Here is an 18,022-nt window from a genome sequence, read left to right as displayed (position 1 = left end):
CCCAGGGAGAGATTTCTGTGGTCTCAGAAATCAGGAGGGGCCTCACAGAGGAAGTGGTGTCTTCAGACAGAGCCAGGTGGACAGAGGGATTCAGGCTGAAGGAGTAGCACAGAGATCAATCACCAAGGAGAATGGCATAGTGCATGGCACACATGGTACCAGTGGGAAGGCGGTGGCCTGGCAGACAGGGTCACATCATGGAGATCTATGAGTGTTCTGTCAGAGTCTGGAAGTTTCTCCTCCGGATATCAGGAACCATGGAATAGATTTTGTTTTTTCAGCATGTATGCGTAGGTGGGTATGTTTTAGTAAACTTTTTATTGAAATATAACATACGTATAAAAAAAGTACAAAATTTTGGACCACATATATGTGATAGCACTCAGATTAAAACAACAACAACAAATTATTACTGAGACTCCAGAGATCCACTCTGGCCCTCTTTCAGGAACTACTTACATACAAGAGAAACCACCACCCTAACATCATAAACTAGTTTTCGCTATTTTCTTGTGTGTGGCTTTTTTCACTCCACACATGTTTGCAAGACTCCTCCACGTCGTTAGACATAAATGCAGTTTGTCCTTGCTCATTGCCAGTTAACATCCCATTGTATGGATGCACTGCAATTGATGAGCTTTGTGCACTTTCCAGTTTGGGGCTGTAAAGCTTCCTGCACATGCCTTTACATGCTCCTGTGGGGGTAAATCTTCTGGGTGCATATCTAGGATTCGAATTGCTGGGTCGTGGGCTAGGCATATATCTACTTGAGTAGATACTACAGTTTCCCAAAATCGTTCTACCCATTTACACACCCACCAGGAATGCACAGGAGTTCTCATTGCTCTATATTCTTGTCAACACTTGGTATTGTCAGTCTTTTTGTGTTTTATGCTTGGTTTTGTTTTTGGAGGGGAGTGACCACCTGGTGGAGGTAGTGTCCCACTTGGGTTGAAGTATATTCACTCTGCAGGAATGGAATCAGTGGTAATAGAGCTGGAATGAAAAAGGCCGATAAAAAGAGGTGCCATAGAAGTGGAATACACAGGACTTACAAGGTAGACGCGAGCTTAAGAGGGAGATGGAGGAATGTAGGAAGGTTTCTGTATGGGGTGGCTGGCTGGGTGAGAGACGTCAGATTTGAAGCCAGGAGAAAACATCCCAATTTGAGATACATCATGTTTGAAATGTAGGACGATGAGATGAAGATGTCCAATAAACTGTTAACTATATGAGTCTGTCGCTTAGGGATGAGGTCAAGGCTGTAGACAGAGTTAGGAGTTATCACAGAGATGAGGGTTGAGGCTGGGGTGTGGCTGAGATTTCCCATGGTGGGGGGTTGTGTGGAATGAAAGAGAGAAGGGCTGAAGACCAGACACCTGGCTTAGGGGAGAGCGGAGGAAGAAGAATGAGAGACAACATCGCTTCCCTCTGAAATGCTGGCAGGGGCTGTGAAGCGTGAGTCAGGCTCTTCTGCCCCCAGCAGCAGCCTCAACAGCCTGGGTCCATCTCATCAGCCACACAGTTTTCTCCTGAATAAACTTGCATCACTAACCTCAGAAGCTGTGTTACGAAATCTGCATCAGATTGCGTACCTCTGGTGGCATCCTAGGGACAATGGGCACTAAAGACTAATAGCATCCTGGGGTTGGAGTCCTCCTCTCCACCTCCATAACATCCCTGCCAATCAGTTATCCAGCACCCCAAGCAGGGAACTCATAACTTCCCACGGCATCCCATTTCATTGTTGAGCAAGTGAGGATCTAAGAAAACCTTTTCTTGCAAATGCAATCTCACGATACTGAAAATCAAAGGAAAATATAACGCTATACTTTAATGGTAATGATCCTGGAGAGAGTGAAATGAAAGGACTCTGCATCCTGGAAAATCCATTTCTATTAACATACCCATCAGCATCTTCTTTGCGGGGTTAGGGTGATGGCATTTGACTCCCCACAGGAAGCTGCAGTAATTTCATTACCATTTGCACACTGGTTGGGAATGTGCTCATCTGCTGCAGGCATTCCTCTGGCTTCATCAAGCAGTGAGTACAAGGGCCCTGGAATCTGGCCAGTCTCTCAGGACTGAAGCAGTGCATGCTACAGCACAGATCTACCAGGCTGGACACGTGGGAAGAAAGAGCGGCTGTTAGATGAGAGTGAGCCCACTGCAAGGAAAATGGGCAGAATGCCATTCTGTTCAACATTTTTTTTTCTGCTTGTTTAGCAGCATGTGGTCCTATGTGGGTCTCTGGAGAAGAAAAAGGAAGATGGATCTAAGAAATAGCTTTCACCTGGCTGGGCACAGTGGCTCACGCCTGTAATCCTAGCACTTTGGGAGGGCGAGGTGGGTGGCTCACCTGAGGTCAGGAGTTCAGGACTAGCCTGACCAATATGATGAAACCCCGTCTCGACTAAAAATATATATATATATATATTTTTTGAGACAGAGTTTCGCTCTTGTTACCCAGGCTGGAGTGCAATGGCGCGATCTCGGCTCACCGCAACCTCCGCCTCCTGGGTTCAGGCAATTCTCCTGCCTCAGCCTCCTGAATAGCTGGAATTACAGGCACGCACCACTATGCCCAGCTAATTTTTTGTATTTTTAGTAGAGATGGGGTTTCACCATGTTGACCAGGATGGTCTCGATCTCTTGACCTCGTGATCCACCCGCCTCGGCCTCCCAAAGTGCTGGGATTACAGGCATGAGCCACCGCGCCCGGCCCTAAAAATATTTTTTAAATGGCCAGATGCGGTGGTTCATGCCTGTAATCCCAGCACTCTGGGAGGCTGAGGCGGGTGGATCATGAGGTTGGGAGTTTGAGACCAGCCTGGTCAGCAAAGTGAAACCTCATCTCTACCGAAAAATACAAAAATTAGCCAGGCATGGTGTCGGGTGCCTGTAGTCCCAGCTACTCGGGAGGCTGAGGCAGGAGAATTACTTGAACCCAGGAGGCTGAGGTTACAGTGAGCCAAAATCACACCACTGCACTCCAGCCTAGGCGACAGAGTAAGACTCCATCTCAAAAAAAAAAAAAAGAAAAAGAAAAAAAGAAATGGTTCCCACCCTTGGGAAGACTGGTAGCAGAGGCAGAGACAGGAATGCAAAAGGAAGCTGTAGCTGAAACTTATTATTATTATTTTGAGATGGAGTCTTGCCCTGTCACCCACACTGGAGTGCAATGGCGCAATATCAGCTCACTGCAACCTCTGCTTCCTGGATTCAAATGATTCTCCTGCCTCAGCCTCCTGAGTAGCTGGGATTACAGGTACCCGCCACCATGCCTGGTTAAGTTTTGATTTTTTTAGTAGAAATGGGGTTTCACCATGTTTGTCAGGCTGGTCTCAAACTCTTGACCTCAGGTGATCCACCTACCTCAGCCTCCGAAAGTGCTGGGATTACAGGCATGACGCACTGTGCCCAGCCCTTTTATTTTTATAAACTAATTTGGCCTTTTTTTTTTTACAAGGCAATATTTATAAACTGTTTTTACAATGAAATAGTATTGGCCAGGCGCAGTGGCTCATGCCTGTAATCCCAGCACTTTGGGAGGTCAAGGCAGGTGGATCACCTGTGGTCAGGATTTTGAGACCAGCCTGGCCAACATGGTGAAAGCCCGTCTCTATTAAAAATACAAAAATTATCCAGGTGTGGTGGTGGGCACCTGTAATCCCAGCTACTTGGTAGGCTGAGGCATGAGAACTGATTGAACCCAGGAGGCAGAGGTTGTAGTGAGCTGAGACTGCGCCACTGCACTCCAGCCTGAGTAACAAGAGTGAGCCTCCATCTTAAAAAAAAAAAAGGGGCGGGGGGGGAGAAAAATCATAGAAGAGTACATGGTGGTTTTAGGGACCAGGCTTAGAAGTGGCAGTAGCACTTCTGCACTAGTGCAGTAGCCACTGTACTCCAGCCTGTTGACAGAGTGAGACTCTGTCTCAAAAAAAAAAAGCATTCATCAGTCACTGTCTGAATGAGGGAAAGAAGGAAGACTGACCCACCAGTCTGCTCCTACCCGCCCAGTACCATTATGCAAAAATGACTCTATTATGTTTGAGTCAGTATGCATTTTGGCATCTATTTGTTGTAGCAGTTAGACTACCCTATTATATATCCATATATTGATTATCAAGTAGGAAATGCACTAGTAACAGAAACCTGAAGATAGAGTGTTATTTTCTCTGACATCAAAAGGAATTGAGAGTTAATACTGTAGTCTATGATGCCACAAGGACCTGCTCCTTACAGCTTTCCCTTTTATAGCTGTGATCTTAAGGGTGTGACCCTATACCTCCGTCTCAGTCTTTCAATACAGTTGCCAGAGCTCCAGCCATATGTCTGCATCTCAGGCAGGAAGAAGAATAATGGCATCATTTCTATGGTTTCTAGAAGACAATGGAATCATGCCATCAAGATTCAGAGGGATGAAAAGGCACAAAAGGAAAGTGCTAGTTAAGTCAACCTTCATCTATATATGGTGTGTGTGTGTTTATATATATATATATGAAGGTTGACTTACTATATATATATATAGAGGCACATATATAAGTTTTATATATATATATATATATATATATGTTATAGATACATATAAGTAACTTAGATATCTAATAAGTAAATACTTACCATAAATATATTACTTATATCTAAGTTACTTACATATGTTACTTATATATATCTAGCCATACACCTTACATATATATATCTCACCATATATAACTATATAGATATATATCACCATATATATATAAAATGGCTCACTACAGCTTGACCTCTTTGCGCTCAAGTGATCCTCCCACCTCTGCTTCCCAAGTGGCTGTAGCTAGGACTACAGCGATGCACCACCACACTGGCCATTTTTTTTAACAAGTTTTCATAAAGACAGAATCTTGCTACATTGCCCAGACTGTTCTTGAACTCCTAGGCTCAAGCTATCCCCCGCCTCTGCCTCCCAAAGTGTTGGGATTACAGGCATGAGCCACTGCACCTGGAAACCCTCTTGACTCTGCTTACATTTCAACATCACCACCAGGGACCTCTTCTTACATTTCAATGGCTACAATTGTGTCACAAGGCCACTCCCACTGCAGGAAAGATTGGCCGATTTTTCATTTTTAGCTGAATGCTCAGCTTTCCTAAGTAAAATCAATGTTCTGTTAGTAAATAAGGGGAAATGGATATTATGTAGGTTACAGAAATTACAATTTCAAATTTTTTTAATTGTAGAAGATGTGTTTTTTTGTTTTCATTTTTTTGTTTTGTTTTTTCAGACAGAGTTTCACTCTTGTGAAACTCCAGCCCAGGCTGGAGTGCAGTGGTACAATCTCAGCTCACTGCAACCTCCACCTCCCGGGTTCAAGCAATTCTCCTGCCTCAGTCTCCCAAGTAGCTGGGATTACCGGCACTCAACACCACACTTGGCTAATTTTTTGTATTTTTAGTAGAGACGGGGTTTCACCATGTTGGCCAGGCTAGTCTCAAACTCCTGACCTCAGGTGATCCACCCATCTCAGGCTCCCAAAGTGCTAGGATTACAGGCATAAGGCACTGGGCCCAGAGAAGATGTGTTTTGAGTTCCAATTGAAGAAGATAAGGATTTGCCTCTCTACCCACTTCTCTCCAGTTTATCCCTACCACTGTCTACCAAAATAGTTACATCTACATCATAGCTATTCGGTGTTTACTATACAAGTATATTATGATGTATAAAGTTTATTTTCTGATAAACCAAGCAATAAATATAAGTTCCCTTTCTTATATGATTTTTGTTTTTCTTAAGTTAACCTACCTCCTCTCAAAATTTATATCCTAACTAATGCACCTTGCATATCTGATATATATGTGTGTATACACACACACACACACACATAGAGAGAGAGGGAGAGAGAGAGAGAGTAAGTGTCTTGCTCTGTCCCCCAGGCTGAAGAGAAGAGGCATGAATCTCTGCTCCCCACAACCTCCACTTCCCAGGTTCAAATGATCCTCCCCCTTCAGTCCCCCAAATACCTGGGATTACAGGTATGTGCCACCACACCAGGCTAATTTTTAGTGTTTTTAGTAGAGGTGAGGTTTCTCCATGTTGGCCAGGCTGGTCTTGAACTCCTGACCTTAAGTGATCCGATTGACTCGGACTCCCTAAGTGCTGGGATTACAGGCGTGAGCCACCACGCCTGGCTGTCCTCTAACCATCTTTTCTTGATTTTTGCCTTTCCCAAATCCGTCTCATATTCAAAATAACAAAACTGTTAAGATGTTTTCATATCTAAACAACATTTGCGTTTTCTAAAGTAACAACCAGGTAACACAATGGTTTGCTTCTATACCACCTATGAAAGGAAGAACAAAAGGAATAATTAGGTTTGTATAGAATATTGTACATTATAGTGATAACTGCTACGAGAACTCCCAAATCAGGGTGGTGTGCAGGTTAGGGCAGAGTTTTGGGAGAGGTGAATTGTTCTGTACAAAAAGGAGAAGAATCATAACGCTAGCGGGAGAGGAGGAACCTGGGAGAGGGGAGTGAGCAGCCAGCAGGGCAGGGTACCGCCTGAATGAAGGACAGAGGTGAGAGCCCTGAGGGCCACAGCAGCACAAAAGACTTTGGGAGAAAAGGAATTAATAAGAGGGAATTTCTTTTTCTTTTTTTTTTTGAGACAGAGTTTCGCTCGTTAGCCAGGCTGGAATGCAATGGCACGACCTCGGCTCACCGCAACCTCTGCCTCCTGGGTTCAGGCAATTCTACTGCCTCAGCCTCCTGAGTAGCTGGGATTACAGGCATGCGCCACCATGCCCAGCTAATTCTTTGTATTTTTAGTAGAGACAGGGTTTCACCATGTTGACCAGGATGGTCTCGATCTCTTGACCTCGTGATCCACCCGCCTCGGCCTCCCAAAGTGCTGGGATTACAGGCTTGAGCCACTGCGCCCGGCCTAATAAGAGGGAATTTCTAAGTTGTTTGCCATGGTGTATACTATGGGCCTCCTTCCCTCCTGTTATTCTAGTCTAGCACAGTCATTAGAAAAGTCTGTATTGCTCATTCTTTTTTTGTGAAAGGGGATTCTCCTGGGAGTATCGAAGGAGGCAGGGATGAATTTTAACTTTGTTTCTGAGATGGAGTCTTGCTCTGTCACTCAGGCTGGAGTGCAGTGGCGCGGTCTTGGCTCACTGCAACCTTCGCCTCCTGGATTCAAGTGATTTTTCATGCTCCAGCCTCCCGAGTAGCTGGGATTACAGGTATGTGCCACCAGGCCTGGCTAATTTTTGTATTTTTAGTAAAGACGGGGTTTCACCACATTAGCTAGGCTGGTGTCGAACTCCTGACCTCAAGTAATCTGCCCACCTTGGCCTCCCAAAGTGCTGGGATTACAGGTGTGAGCCACTGCGCCCGGCCTGCAAGGCTGAACTGTATGTGCATGTTGATGCGAGGCAAAAACACATCATGCAGGGAAGCTGGAGTGGAAGTCTCCAGGGTAAATTCCTGGAAATGGGCAAGACTTTCAAACGCTGTGGAACTGAGGGGGTGTCAAGCTGAGCTCTCAAGGGACAACGAACCCAATTAATATCTAGGTTCTAGGTGGGAGAAACAGAAAGTAGCATAAGGGATATATCTGACACGATGAAAAGACAGAGTTGGAGAATAGGAAGGCCCAGAGAAGGGTGGGGAGATTTAGAAGGAGCTGCAGGGTTAAGGGTCTTCTGCACTAAATAGACAGGCTGAGGGAGACTATGAGTTCACCTGGCACTCTGTCCTTCCCGTCCCCACCCTAGAGAAACTGAAGGCCAGACTCCAGCAGAGACTGAATCTTTTTTTTTTTTTTTTGTCTCTCTTCCCACTTTTCTCAATGAAATATTATGTTAGCCCCGAGAGACAACTGAGATGGGAACTCTCAGGAAAGAAAAGAGCAACATCTTTATGAAAAGGGAGGAGTTTGGGTTGAGACTAGGGCTTCTATCCAGTACTCACAGACCATCTATCTGGATGTGGTAGAGGGGTTCAGGGAAAATTCCCAGCCAGGGATTGGATTATTTAGAGTTCAGAATAACCCAGGGAGAGCAGAATCCTTGCCCTCTTCTTGGGTTGAGACTAGGGCTTCTATCCAGTACTCACAGACCATCTATCTGGATGTGGTAGAGGGGTTCAGGGAAAATTCCCAGCCAGGGATTGGATTATTTAGAGTTCAGAATAACCCAGGGAGAGCAGAATCCTCGCCCTCTTCATCAGTCCCCTCCATCTAGGTGTGCTGGCCAAGCCTTTCCTCCGTTTTAGAGCTAATCTGGATAGCAATGCTGAGCCTCTAAAATATTTCAATTGGAGGCTGGAGCCCTAGTCCTTGTGGAGCCAATCCCATCTCATGGAACAAACCCTATTAGAGATTTTGTCCCTTTCCTCAAGAGAGGAATATACAAATAACACTTCTTTAAGGTTTTTCAAAGAAGAAAACAGAAAAACATTTTTACCCATTTTACAAATGAATAAAAAGGGAGTAACATAGAGCTCCACTTCTGCAATGGAGAAAGACTACCCATGAGCGTGGTCTGCCTAGAGAGGAGAGACAGCATTGGACCTCAGCCCTCTTCCCTTTCTTGTCTTTCAGCATCAATGCAGAGAGAATAGAAGAGGAGGAACAGAGAGGAAAGCATTTCCAGTTAAGTGTCTTAGTCCACTTAGGCTGCAATAACATAATATCACAGGCCCATAGACTAGGTGGCTTATAAATTGATCTCTCACAAAGGCCAAAATCAGGGCACTGGCAGATTCAGTATTTGGTGAGGCCCGCTGTGTCCTCACATGGTAAAATAGACAAAGGGGTTCTCAGGGGTCTCTTTTATTAGGGCATTAATCCCACTTATGAAGGCTCCTCCCTCACAATCTACTCACCTTCCAAAGGTTCCACTTCCTAATACTGTTGGACGGGGGATTAGGATTTCAATACACGAACTTGGGGGGATATAAACATTCAGTCAATAGCAGAAGGTTCTGCCTGTTCAGCCCAGAACTCTCAAGGTCTAACCTTAATCTCTCCTTTCCCATGAGGACCCCGGTCCACAGTCTCTGAGGCTGTGTCAGCTGCTAGAGCCCATTACTCTCAAAAGACAAAGCCCCCAGCAGGGACATTCATAGGAAGGAATCAGAATTTGGAATGCTTAGCAGATTCCCTGCTCTGTCCATTCCCTGAAATGAAAGAATGATGGAGCTGGCCCATGGGTCTCACCCACTAGGTGGCGCTGTGAGGTACAGTGGGAAGAGTAGCCAGAGGCGAACCTTTGAGGTTCTGATTTTGAACAAACCATTTAACTTGCCTGAGGCTCAGATGCCTCTTTGAGATACAGTTGGCCTGTATCCCCCACAACATAGGTACGTAGATCATACGAGATAATATACAAGAAAGCACTTTTAAGTATAACACGTGGTGACATACTTGAGCTTGCAGACTGTTGTCACTGACCACTCCACCCTGTGTACCAGCAGCTGAGACTGTCAGAGTCTAGTGTCCCATGACCTCCGCCTACCTCCTCTATGATCCATTTGTTCCTACCTTCACCTCATGTGACCGAGTCCCCTGGTTTCCCAGCCAGGACAGCTTGCCATAAAGGAGCTCATGTTGCCACTGGACTTATTTGCTCTTTGGAAAAGCAGGTATTGATTAATCTTTTCTCCTTTCCTGTATCCCTTTTCTTAGCATAGCCTGTGTGTCCAGGACCCTAGTGCTGCTGGGGTTGGCATGGGAGAGGAATCCTATAGGAAGGGAATGTGAAAGAAAGCCCCAGCGTGGGGAATAAGGGAAGTGCCACAAGGCCTGCAATGTGGAAGAGTACAACTCCCACCAGGCCTGCTGGGCCTTCTATCTATCCCCATTCTGCTTTTTTTTTTGAGATGGAATATTGCTCTGTCACCCAGGCTGGAGTGCAGTGATGTGATCTCAGCTCACTGCAACCTCTACCTCCTGGGTTCAAGCGATTCTTCCGCCCCAGCCTCCTGAGTAGCTGAGATTACAGGTGCCTGCCACCACACCTGGCTAATTTTTGTATTTTTTGTAGAGATGGGGTTACCATGTTTGCCAGGCCGGTCTCAAACTCCTGACCTCAAGCAATCCTTCTGCCTTGGCCTCCCAAAGTGCTGAGATTACAGGTGTGAGCCACCATGCCCAGCCCGCATTCTGCTTCTGGCTGAAGCTTGTATCTCCTGACTTGCACCTATCTGGGCAGGTTTCCTGATGAGGGGAGCTTGAGGCAAGATGACTCCTGCTGGGAGGGTCAAGGTAGATTGACCATAGAAGCTAAACTTCTGCTGTTTATGGAGGTTGGGGAAGATGCTCCTCCTTCTGTAGTCCCCTTTGGCTTCCACAGCTCCTCTGTCTCTGGGGGACTCTGCTAGCAGGTGTTAAGATGGTAGCTTGTCTTCCTCAGCCCTGATTTCCAGGAGCTCTAGAGATACAAGTCACAACGACAGCGCATTTCCGGGTTATGGAGGAGAGAAATGCAGGAGGGATTTTTTCCCAAACAACGGGAAAAATCAACTGAAATCTTCTGGGTCTATTTTACAGTTTTTTGCTGATATGCAAAACACCACAGGCTCCCAACCCTTGTGGAAATACTGAAGACAAATCAGTCTGGACAGTCCTCAGCAGCTCCCAGATCCCAAAACCTGGGGTAACCATTTGCAGCAGGAATTAAGCCAGCTCTTCTGGGGTCTGACCTCTCTGCACAGCAAGTTCCTAGAGGCTACAGTCCTGGTCTCTGGTAGTGGATCCCCACTAGATTTTCCATGTGTCTTATTCAGTGCTCTCCTAATGGCCCCCAGCATAATTTAGGCTGAAGACTCTGCATCGCATCCCCTGCCCCTGTCCCAATCCCAGCCCCACCTCAGGCCTACCTTCAATCCTCTCTCCCATTCTAACTCTCACCTCAGATTAGAGCCTGTGAGGTATCTTTCCCTAGAGCCTAGAACAAGATACAGGCTCTCATCCCAAGGGAAATTCAGTACCTGAATGGGCACTTGTTACAAAAGCAACTAGAATAGTTGTGGCATTTACTCTTTTTTTGGTCCAAAGATCTCAGGAAACCTTGAATCCTTCAGCTCTCAACATTCCTCAGGATAGCGTGGCCTCTGAGACCCGAGCACCCATCTCCATCCTTGCTGGAGAATGTCCTAACAGCAGCAGGATCTGGGGGCAAGGGGAGCGCCATCATTGAAAGAGCCTCATCCAACACCAGCCCCACCTGGCAGAGATACAGCCTCAGAACAAATTCTCAGCCAAAGGGCAAGTGTGGACCCTTACACAGTCCTCTGTGGTAAGGGTCAAAGCAGCAAGGAAAGATCTCAGCAAGATGGCACTAAGGTGCCCAGAAGGTTCCCGAGAGGGGCCCAGCAAAGTTCCAGTAGGGAATGACAGGCAGAGTATGGAGCCCAGCTTGAGGAATGATTTTTAAAAAATCTATTCTGGTGCTTAAGCTACCCCATGAAGAGCCTAGGGTCCGACTCTGAGAAGGAGAAAAGAAGTGGCTTAAAGTGTCACTCAGGGAATGACTTGTCCAGGGTTCAAGGGAGAACCTAGATCAGAAGCCATCAGAAAACACCCTAAACATTCACTTGGAGAGGAAGTTGGGCCAGTGTCCCAGGCTGGAGACCATGGGCATGTTCATGACTTGTTGCCAACTATATATCGCCCCCTCCTGGGAAGTCCTAGATCTTCCTGGAAACTGAAAGTTTGGCACCCTCAAAGAATCAGAATACTGCCTGAATACCTCTTGGAAGCTTTCCTTTCTTGATCCAAGTGCTACACGGCACTAGAAGCCCAGGTGGCATGGTTTTGAGCGTGGCAGAGGTGGAGGTATAGCTTACCTCTCAAGGTTGTTGAATCCACAAAACTTAAGGTGACAGAGGCCCAATCACGGCTCCTTCCTAAGTCCACCTTTCTCCCTCAGCCACCCAGGTTTTCATGATGGCTAAGCTGAGGTTGCTTAGATCCTTGAAAGAAATCATTAGATAAGCTGCATCCAGGAGACAAGAGGATCCCAAAAAAATTCAGTCCTCACCCCAGAGAGTCTGTCCCTGCTCCCTCAGCTATAAGCAGGAAGTCCAGAAGGCCCTGAGATTTTGGTCACAGAGGACCCTGAGTCCAAGAAGAAAAGCAGGCAAACTTTTAAGACTCTCTTACCGTCTTTATGGACAGATCGTGTCAGAGTGAGACTGTAAAGGGGACAACAGAGATAGTTCAAAATCACTTTAAGTCAGACAATGGCAGGATATACCCAATGGATGAGAGTGGAGTTACGTCCCCACAGATTCTGGCCACAGAGGAGCAGTACCCAGAGGCAGAGGACAGAGGGCAGAGGGTCTGAAGGGGCTCAGCACAGGGGAGAGCATCTTCTCAGAGTTTTCACTTTAGGAAAAGGATGTTGGAGATTTAGGGATTCCTTCAAGAGCCAAAGACATCAAGGAGACTCCAACTCCTAAGCTACACCCAGAAGATATCCTGAAAGCCAATGAGCCAGGAGATGTCCAGAAACTAAATGGCCATCTGAGTGATCAAGGGGCTCCAGTGACCAAGAAATGCCACCCCCGCGCCCCGGTCATCAACAGTGCTGGTGCCCTAGATCTGGAATGTCTAAGCCTTAAAGATGAGTGGAGGCTCAAATTGGAGGTAAAACTGCCAAGCCTGCCTCAGGTTTCCCAATGAAGTGCCCCTTGCCTCAAATAGCCTAGCCACTCCATTCCCTTATTGAGTGAGTTTTGATAGTTTGTGTCTTTCAAGGAATTGGTCCATTTCATCTAAGATATTAAATTTATGAGCATAGAGTTGTGTGTAGTATTCCCTTATTATCTTTTTAATATCTGTCAGGTCTGTAATAATGTCATCTTTTTCATTCCTGATATTAGTAATCTGTCTTCTCTTTTTTTTTTTCCTGGCCAATCTGGCTAGAAGTTTATCAATTATATTAATCCTTTTAAATAACCAGCTTTTTGTTTCACTAGTATTTCTCTGTTGTTGTTCTATTTTCAGTTTCATTGAATTATGCTACAATAAATCATTTGATTAATTTCTGTTCTGTAATTTTTCTCTGGATGCTTTCAAAATAGTTTTCATTACCTCTCATTTCCAGTAGATTAATAATGATGTGTCTGGACATTGTTTTCTTTGAATTTATCCTACTTCAGATTTGTGGAGTTTCTTTTTTTTTTTCTTTTTTGAGAGAGGGCCTTGCTCTTTCACCCAGGCTGGAGTGCAGTAGTACAGTCATGGCTCACTGCAGTCTCAACCTCCCAGGCTCAAGCAATCCTCTCACCTCAAGTAGCTGAGACATGCCATCAGGGCTGGCTTTTTTTTTTTTTTTTTTTTTTTTTAAGAGACTGAGATCTCCCTATGTTGACCAGACTGGTCTTGAACTCCTGGGCTCAAGTGATCCACCACTCTCATCCTCCAAACTACGGGCATCATAGGCATGTGCCACTGGGCCTGGCCTTGCTGTGTTTCTTAAATCTATGTATCTTTCACCAAACTTGGGGAATATTTAGCCATTATTTCATCAATTTTAATTTTTGTAATCATTTTTCTTCTCCTTCAGAAACACAATGGGATGCATATTAGACCTGTTAATATTGTCCCATAAATTCTTGATGCTCTGTTCATTTTTTAAGTGTTTTTCCTCTATGTTCTTCAGATTGGATAATTTCAATTTACCTATTGCAAGTTCACTGACTCACTAACTCTTTTCTCTGTAACTTCCACTTTGATACTGAGCCCATTAAAATGAATTTTTATTTTAGATATTGTAGTGTTTAGCTCCAAAATTTCCACTGGGTTCTTTTTTTGTAGTTTCTATTTCTCTCCTGAGAACTTCCATCTTTCCAGTCATTTCAAGAGTGCTCACTTTTAGTTCTTACAGGATAGCTGTAACAACTGCTTTAAAGTCTTTGATAATTCCAACATCTGAGTCACCTTGGGACTGGCATCTATTGGTTGTCTTTTCCTCTGACAATAGTTTAAATTTTCCTAGTACTTTGTTGAGTGATTTTGGATTGTAGCTTAGACATTTTGGATACAATCATGTGTCATTTAATGACAGACATACGTTCTGAGAAATGCATCATCAGAGACACTTCTGTCATTGTGCAAACACTACAGAGTATACTTACACAAAACCAGATGCTATAGGCTACTAGCACCTAGGCTACATGGTATATCTTATGGCTCCTAGGCTATAAAGCTGTACGACATGTTACTATACTGAATACTGCAGGCAATTGTAACACAGTGGTATTTGTGTACCTAAACATATCTTAACAGAGAAAAGATACAGTAAAACTAGATATTATGATCTCGTGGGACCATTGTTGTATATGCAGCCTATTTTCGACTAAAACATTGTTATACAGTACATGCCTGTATTATGCTGTGAGATACTGGGCCTATTAAAGTCCTCTGGAGAACACTGATTTTTTTTTCTACAAAAGACTCCACACAATATTGGGAGACTTGAATGGATTTTTTTTTTAACTTAACAATTCTTCCAAGTTAGGTTTAGACCACAAGTTATGAGTCACCTTCTGTGGGCAGAGGTTCCAAAGTCCATACAGTTTTCAAAGCCATCCCCCGTCTCAGCCTCCCATTTAATATCACTTGCTTCCCTTTGCCCCACTAGTTTTAAATACTAATTATTTACGTCAACCTACTATATTTTTGAAGGCATTTTCACATGTGACCTTGTATCTTGGCAAAGATCAGATATTAGGCAAAGAACTAAGAAATACAAATCTCCAGCTCCAGTATGATGAGGAGGTTGCTGCCTTGCGGTCCCTGAGTGCCCTGGATAACCTGCCTATCTCCTCTTGGACTCAGATCCTGCCTTGGTTCTGCCAGTTCTCTCAGATTTCAACTCCTCCCCTAATCCCAACAGAGCCTGAACTCCTAAGTCTGTTGACAGCCCTACTGCACCCCCAACACAGGCTCTGCTCCACCACCTGCCAACATCCCAGCCTGACCTTTCTCCTAGGTCTTCTGCCCACCTCTGCATCAGTACAGCTGCCTTACCCAGGGAGGGCACAGCCAATCTTGGACTCCAAGCCTCTCCTTTCCTGTTGACTCAACTGACTGAGCTCAGACTGCCCATTCTGACAGCAGCAAGGTCAGCCCTACATACGTGGGCAGAGCAACTCCTACCACTCACATCGCCTAGCTCACTACATGCAAGTAGACAGCAGACCAGTGGGTGGAGCTGACAAGTGACTGGATCTGCCAGCAGAGACTCCAGATTGGATGAACCACACAGTTTTGGCAAGCATTGGGCCAAGGAGCTCTCTGGTGGCTCAGCCCGGCCAGCGATATCATCCACATGGGCACCTGTCTTCTGCCTGGAGGCACAAAGCCTTATCCATAACCCTGTCTCTGGAAGAAGAGAAAGCATCAGTGCACCCTTGGGACAAGGCTGCCCAGGCTTAGCCAGGTTGCCTTTTCCAAATTGGCTCAGCTCCACAGCCAGTGTTTGACCTGGGTGTTTTTTGGTATTGTGATCCATATGTCATGCTCCAGGAAAAAGTAAAAATGTCTCTAACCACATTTACTAAATGGATGAGTGGGAGGATATATATTGTTATCTACTTAAATATATATGTCTAATTGACTGATTGAGACAGAGTCTCACTCTGTCGCCTAGGCTGGAGTGCAGTGTACGATCTCAGTTCACTGCAAGCTCCACATCCCAGGTTCAAGCAATTCTCCTGCCTCAGCTTCCCAAGTAGCTGGGATTACAGATGTGTGCCACAACCCCTAGCTATTTTTTATATTTTTAGTAGAGATGGGGTTTCATCATGTAGGCTGGGCTGGTCTCAAACTCCTGACCTCAAGTGATCCATCCGCCTCAGCCTCCCAAAGTGCTGGGATTACAGGCATAAGCCACAGCGCCCAGTCTAACTTATTTACTAAGTTGCACTAACATATCCAGTCCATTCCAGTTTGAGTTCTAGGCATTTTACTTTCCTCAGGTTCCACATATAAAAATACTATGCTTGTGATTAGACAGAAAATTCACAATGTATTAAAGAGAATAAAGCAAAAAGTCCCCTTCTGCAGTGAGTTCCCGGAGAACCTGCCCCAAGGTAACCATGTTAGCATATTTTTCTTTATCCTTCTAGAAATCTTCCAAAAATGTGCAAACATGGTTTTGTATAACCTCCTCATTTTACACATATGAATGAAATATTATAATACATACTTGCCATTTATATCCTATTCATACATTTTCTCACATGGCTACATAAATAAATCCTTTAAAAATAAAAACAGTCTGTGACTTAGAAGCATGTGATACCCCAAAAACTTAACTTGTAAATAACTTTTCTGGAACTAAAAACCAGTTTCAGAGAAATAATTTTCTAAATCAAGGAGCAGGGTCAGGGGTTTTCTGTAAAGGGCCAGATTGTGAGTATGTCTCCATCATGTGTTTTCTGGTTTTTTTTGTTTTTGTTTCGTTTTGTTTACAATCCTTTAAAAATGTAAAGACCAATCTTAGCTCTCAGGTAGTGCCAGAACAGGCTGTGGGCCAGATTTGGCCTTTGGACATCATTTGCTGACCCCTCTTCTAAATGCTGGTTAGGCCCACAGCTTAGCTCCCAGAAGCACGATTAATCCATAATGTTACTGAGATACCAAATAAGACAATATATTTTAAATTGCATTGTAAACTGTAAAGTCTATACTAATATGAAGAATTATTGTGTAGTTTTTCAGTGTTTAGTATGTGGATAACTTTTAAAAACAAAACTTAACATAGAATTTAAGTGTTTTATATATCTTGAATTGAATGAAGAATTAGATATATTAGTGAAGAATCTCAGAATTTTCAAGCTATCTAAGACACAGAAGATAACACTGTATTACATCCAATCCTACTTTTAAATTTTGTATTTATTATTTTTTTTAGATATGGGGTCTTGCTCTGTTGCCCAGACTGGAGGACAGTGGCATGACGATAGCTCACCACAGCCTTGAACTCCCGGGCTCAAGCGATCCTCCTGCCTCAGCCTCCTGAGTAGCTGGGACTACAGGCACACACCAGCACACTTGGCTTCCTACCCTTTGTGTCAACACAACGTAAACACATATTAACTTATATGTGACTCTTGTGGTGTGAGTTCATATGCCAAGTGCCCCCTCCACTGAAAAATAACTCACTGAGTTTTTATACTGCAGGCATTGAAAAGGCTCTTCTGTTTGCTGTTCATAGCCAGGTGCACTGGCCTAACCTTGAATATTCTGTGAATTGCATCTGCTGGAACCTACAAAGGCAGAGAAAGGACAGAAAGGATAAGAATAGGGTAAATGCTGGAGAGTCATTTTATGACTTATCTAGATAAGGAAACTAAATTTTTTGTTTTTGTCTGAGATAGGGTCTTTCTCTGTTGCCCAGGCTGAAGTGCTGTGGGATGATCTCGGCTCACTGTAGCCTTGACTTCCTGGGCTCAGGTGATCCTCCCACCTCAGGCCCCTGACCCTCCGAGTAGCTGGGACCACAGGCATGAGCTACCACGCCCCATTAATTTTTAAATTTTGTGTTTAATTTTGTATTTAAAATTTTGTGTTTACATTTGTATATATACTTATATACCCCCCAATTTTTTTTTTAAGAGACGGGCTTTTGCCACATTACTCACACTGGTCCCAAACTCCTGGGCTCAAGCAATCTGCCCACCCTCAGCCACCCAAAGTCCTAGGATTGCAGGCATGAGCTGCTGTGCCCAGCCAGAAAACTTACTTTTAACAACATAAACATCCCTATTATATATTTAATTGAGCTTTAAAACTTATGACCTGCTCCTTCTCCATCATGGAGGTAGGGCTTGCTTTAATAACCTCACACCATAATTATATTTTCTATAAATGAAATGCAGAGATTTTCCTGCAATACCTGGGCTAGGATTAGGAAAGAAGGTAGAAGAGAAAGGGCACTAAAAACAAAAACAAAAACAAAAACTACCTGTAAGGAAGGCACTGAGCTGGTGACTGCCTGCCTGGGCGGTGAAGGTGGT

The 18,022-nt window shown here is 44.5% G+C and overlaps 1 protein-coding gene across 1 annotated transcript in view; it reads right to left on the bottom strand.

Annotated features, from left to right (window-relative positions):
- Window positions 1–12,886: 12,886 nt before the first annotated feature.
- TRMO (tRNA methyltransferase O) overlaps window positions 12,887–18,022 on the bottom strand; it is a 28,803-nt gene continuing 23,667 nt past the window's right edge. Inside the window, exon 6 of the mRNA XM_064379707.1 lies at window positions 12,887–17,272. The gene's annotated coding sequence lies outside the window, so the exon portion shown is untranslated. The remainder of the gene's footprint in view (window positions 17,273–18,022) is intronic.

The sequence above is a fragment of the Aotus nancymaae genome, unplaced genomic scaffold, assembly GCF_030222135.1.
Source record: "Aotus nancymaae isolate 86718 unplaced genomic scaffold, 86718_ANA_hifiasm-v0.15.2.pri h1tg000003l, whole genome shotgun sequence".
Classification (NCBI taxonomy): Eukaryota; Metazoa; Chordata; class Mammalia; order Primates; family Aotidae; genus Aotus; species Aotus nancymaae.
This window is presented reverse-complemented; position numbering and strand designations above follow the sequence as displayed.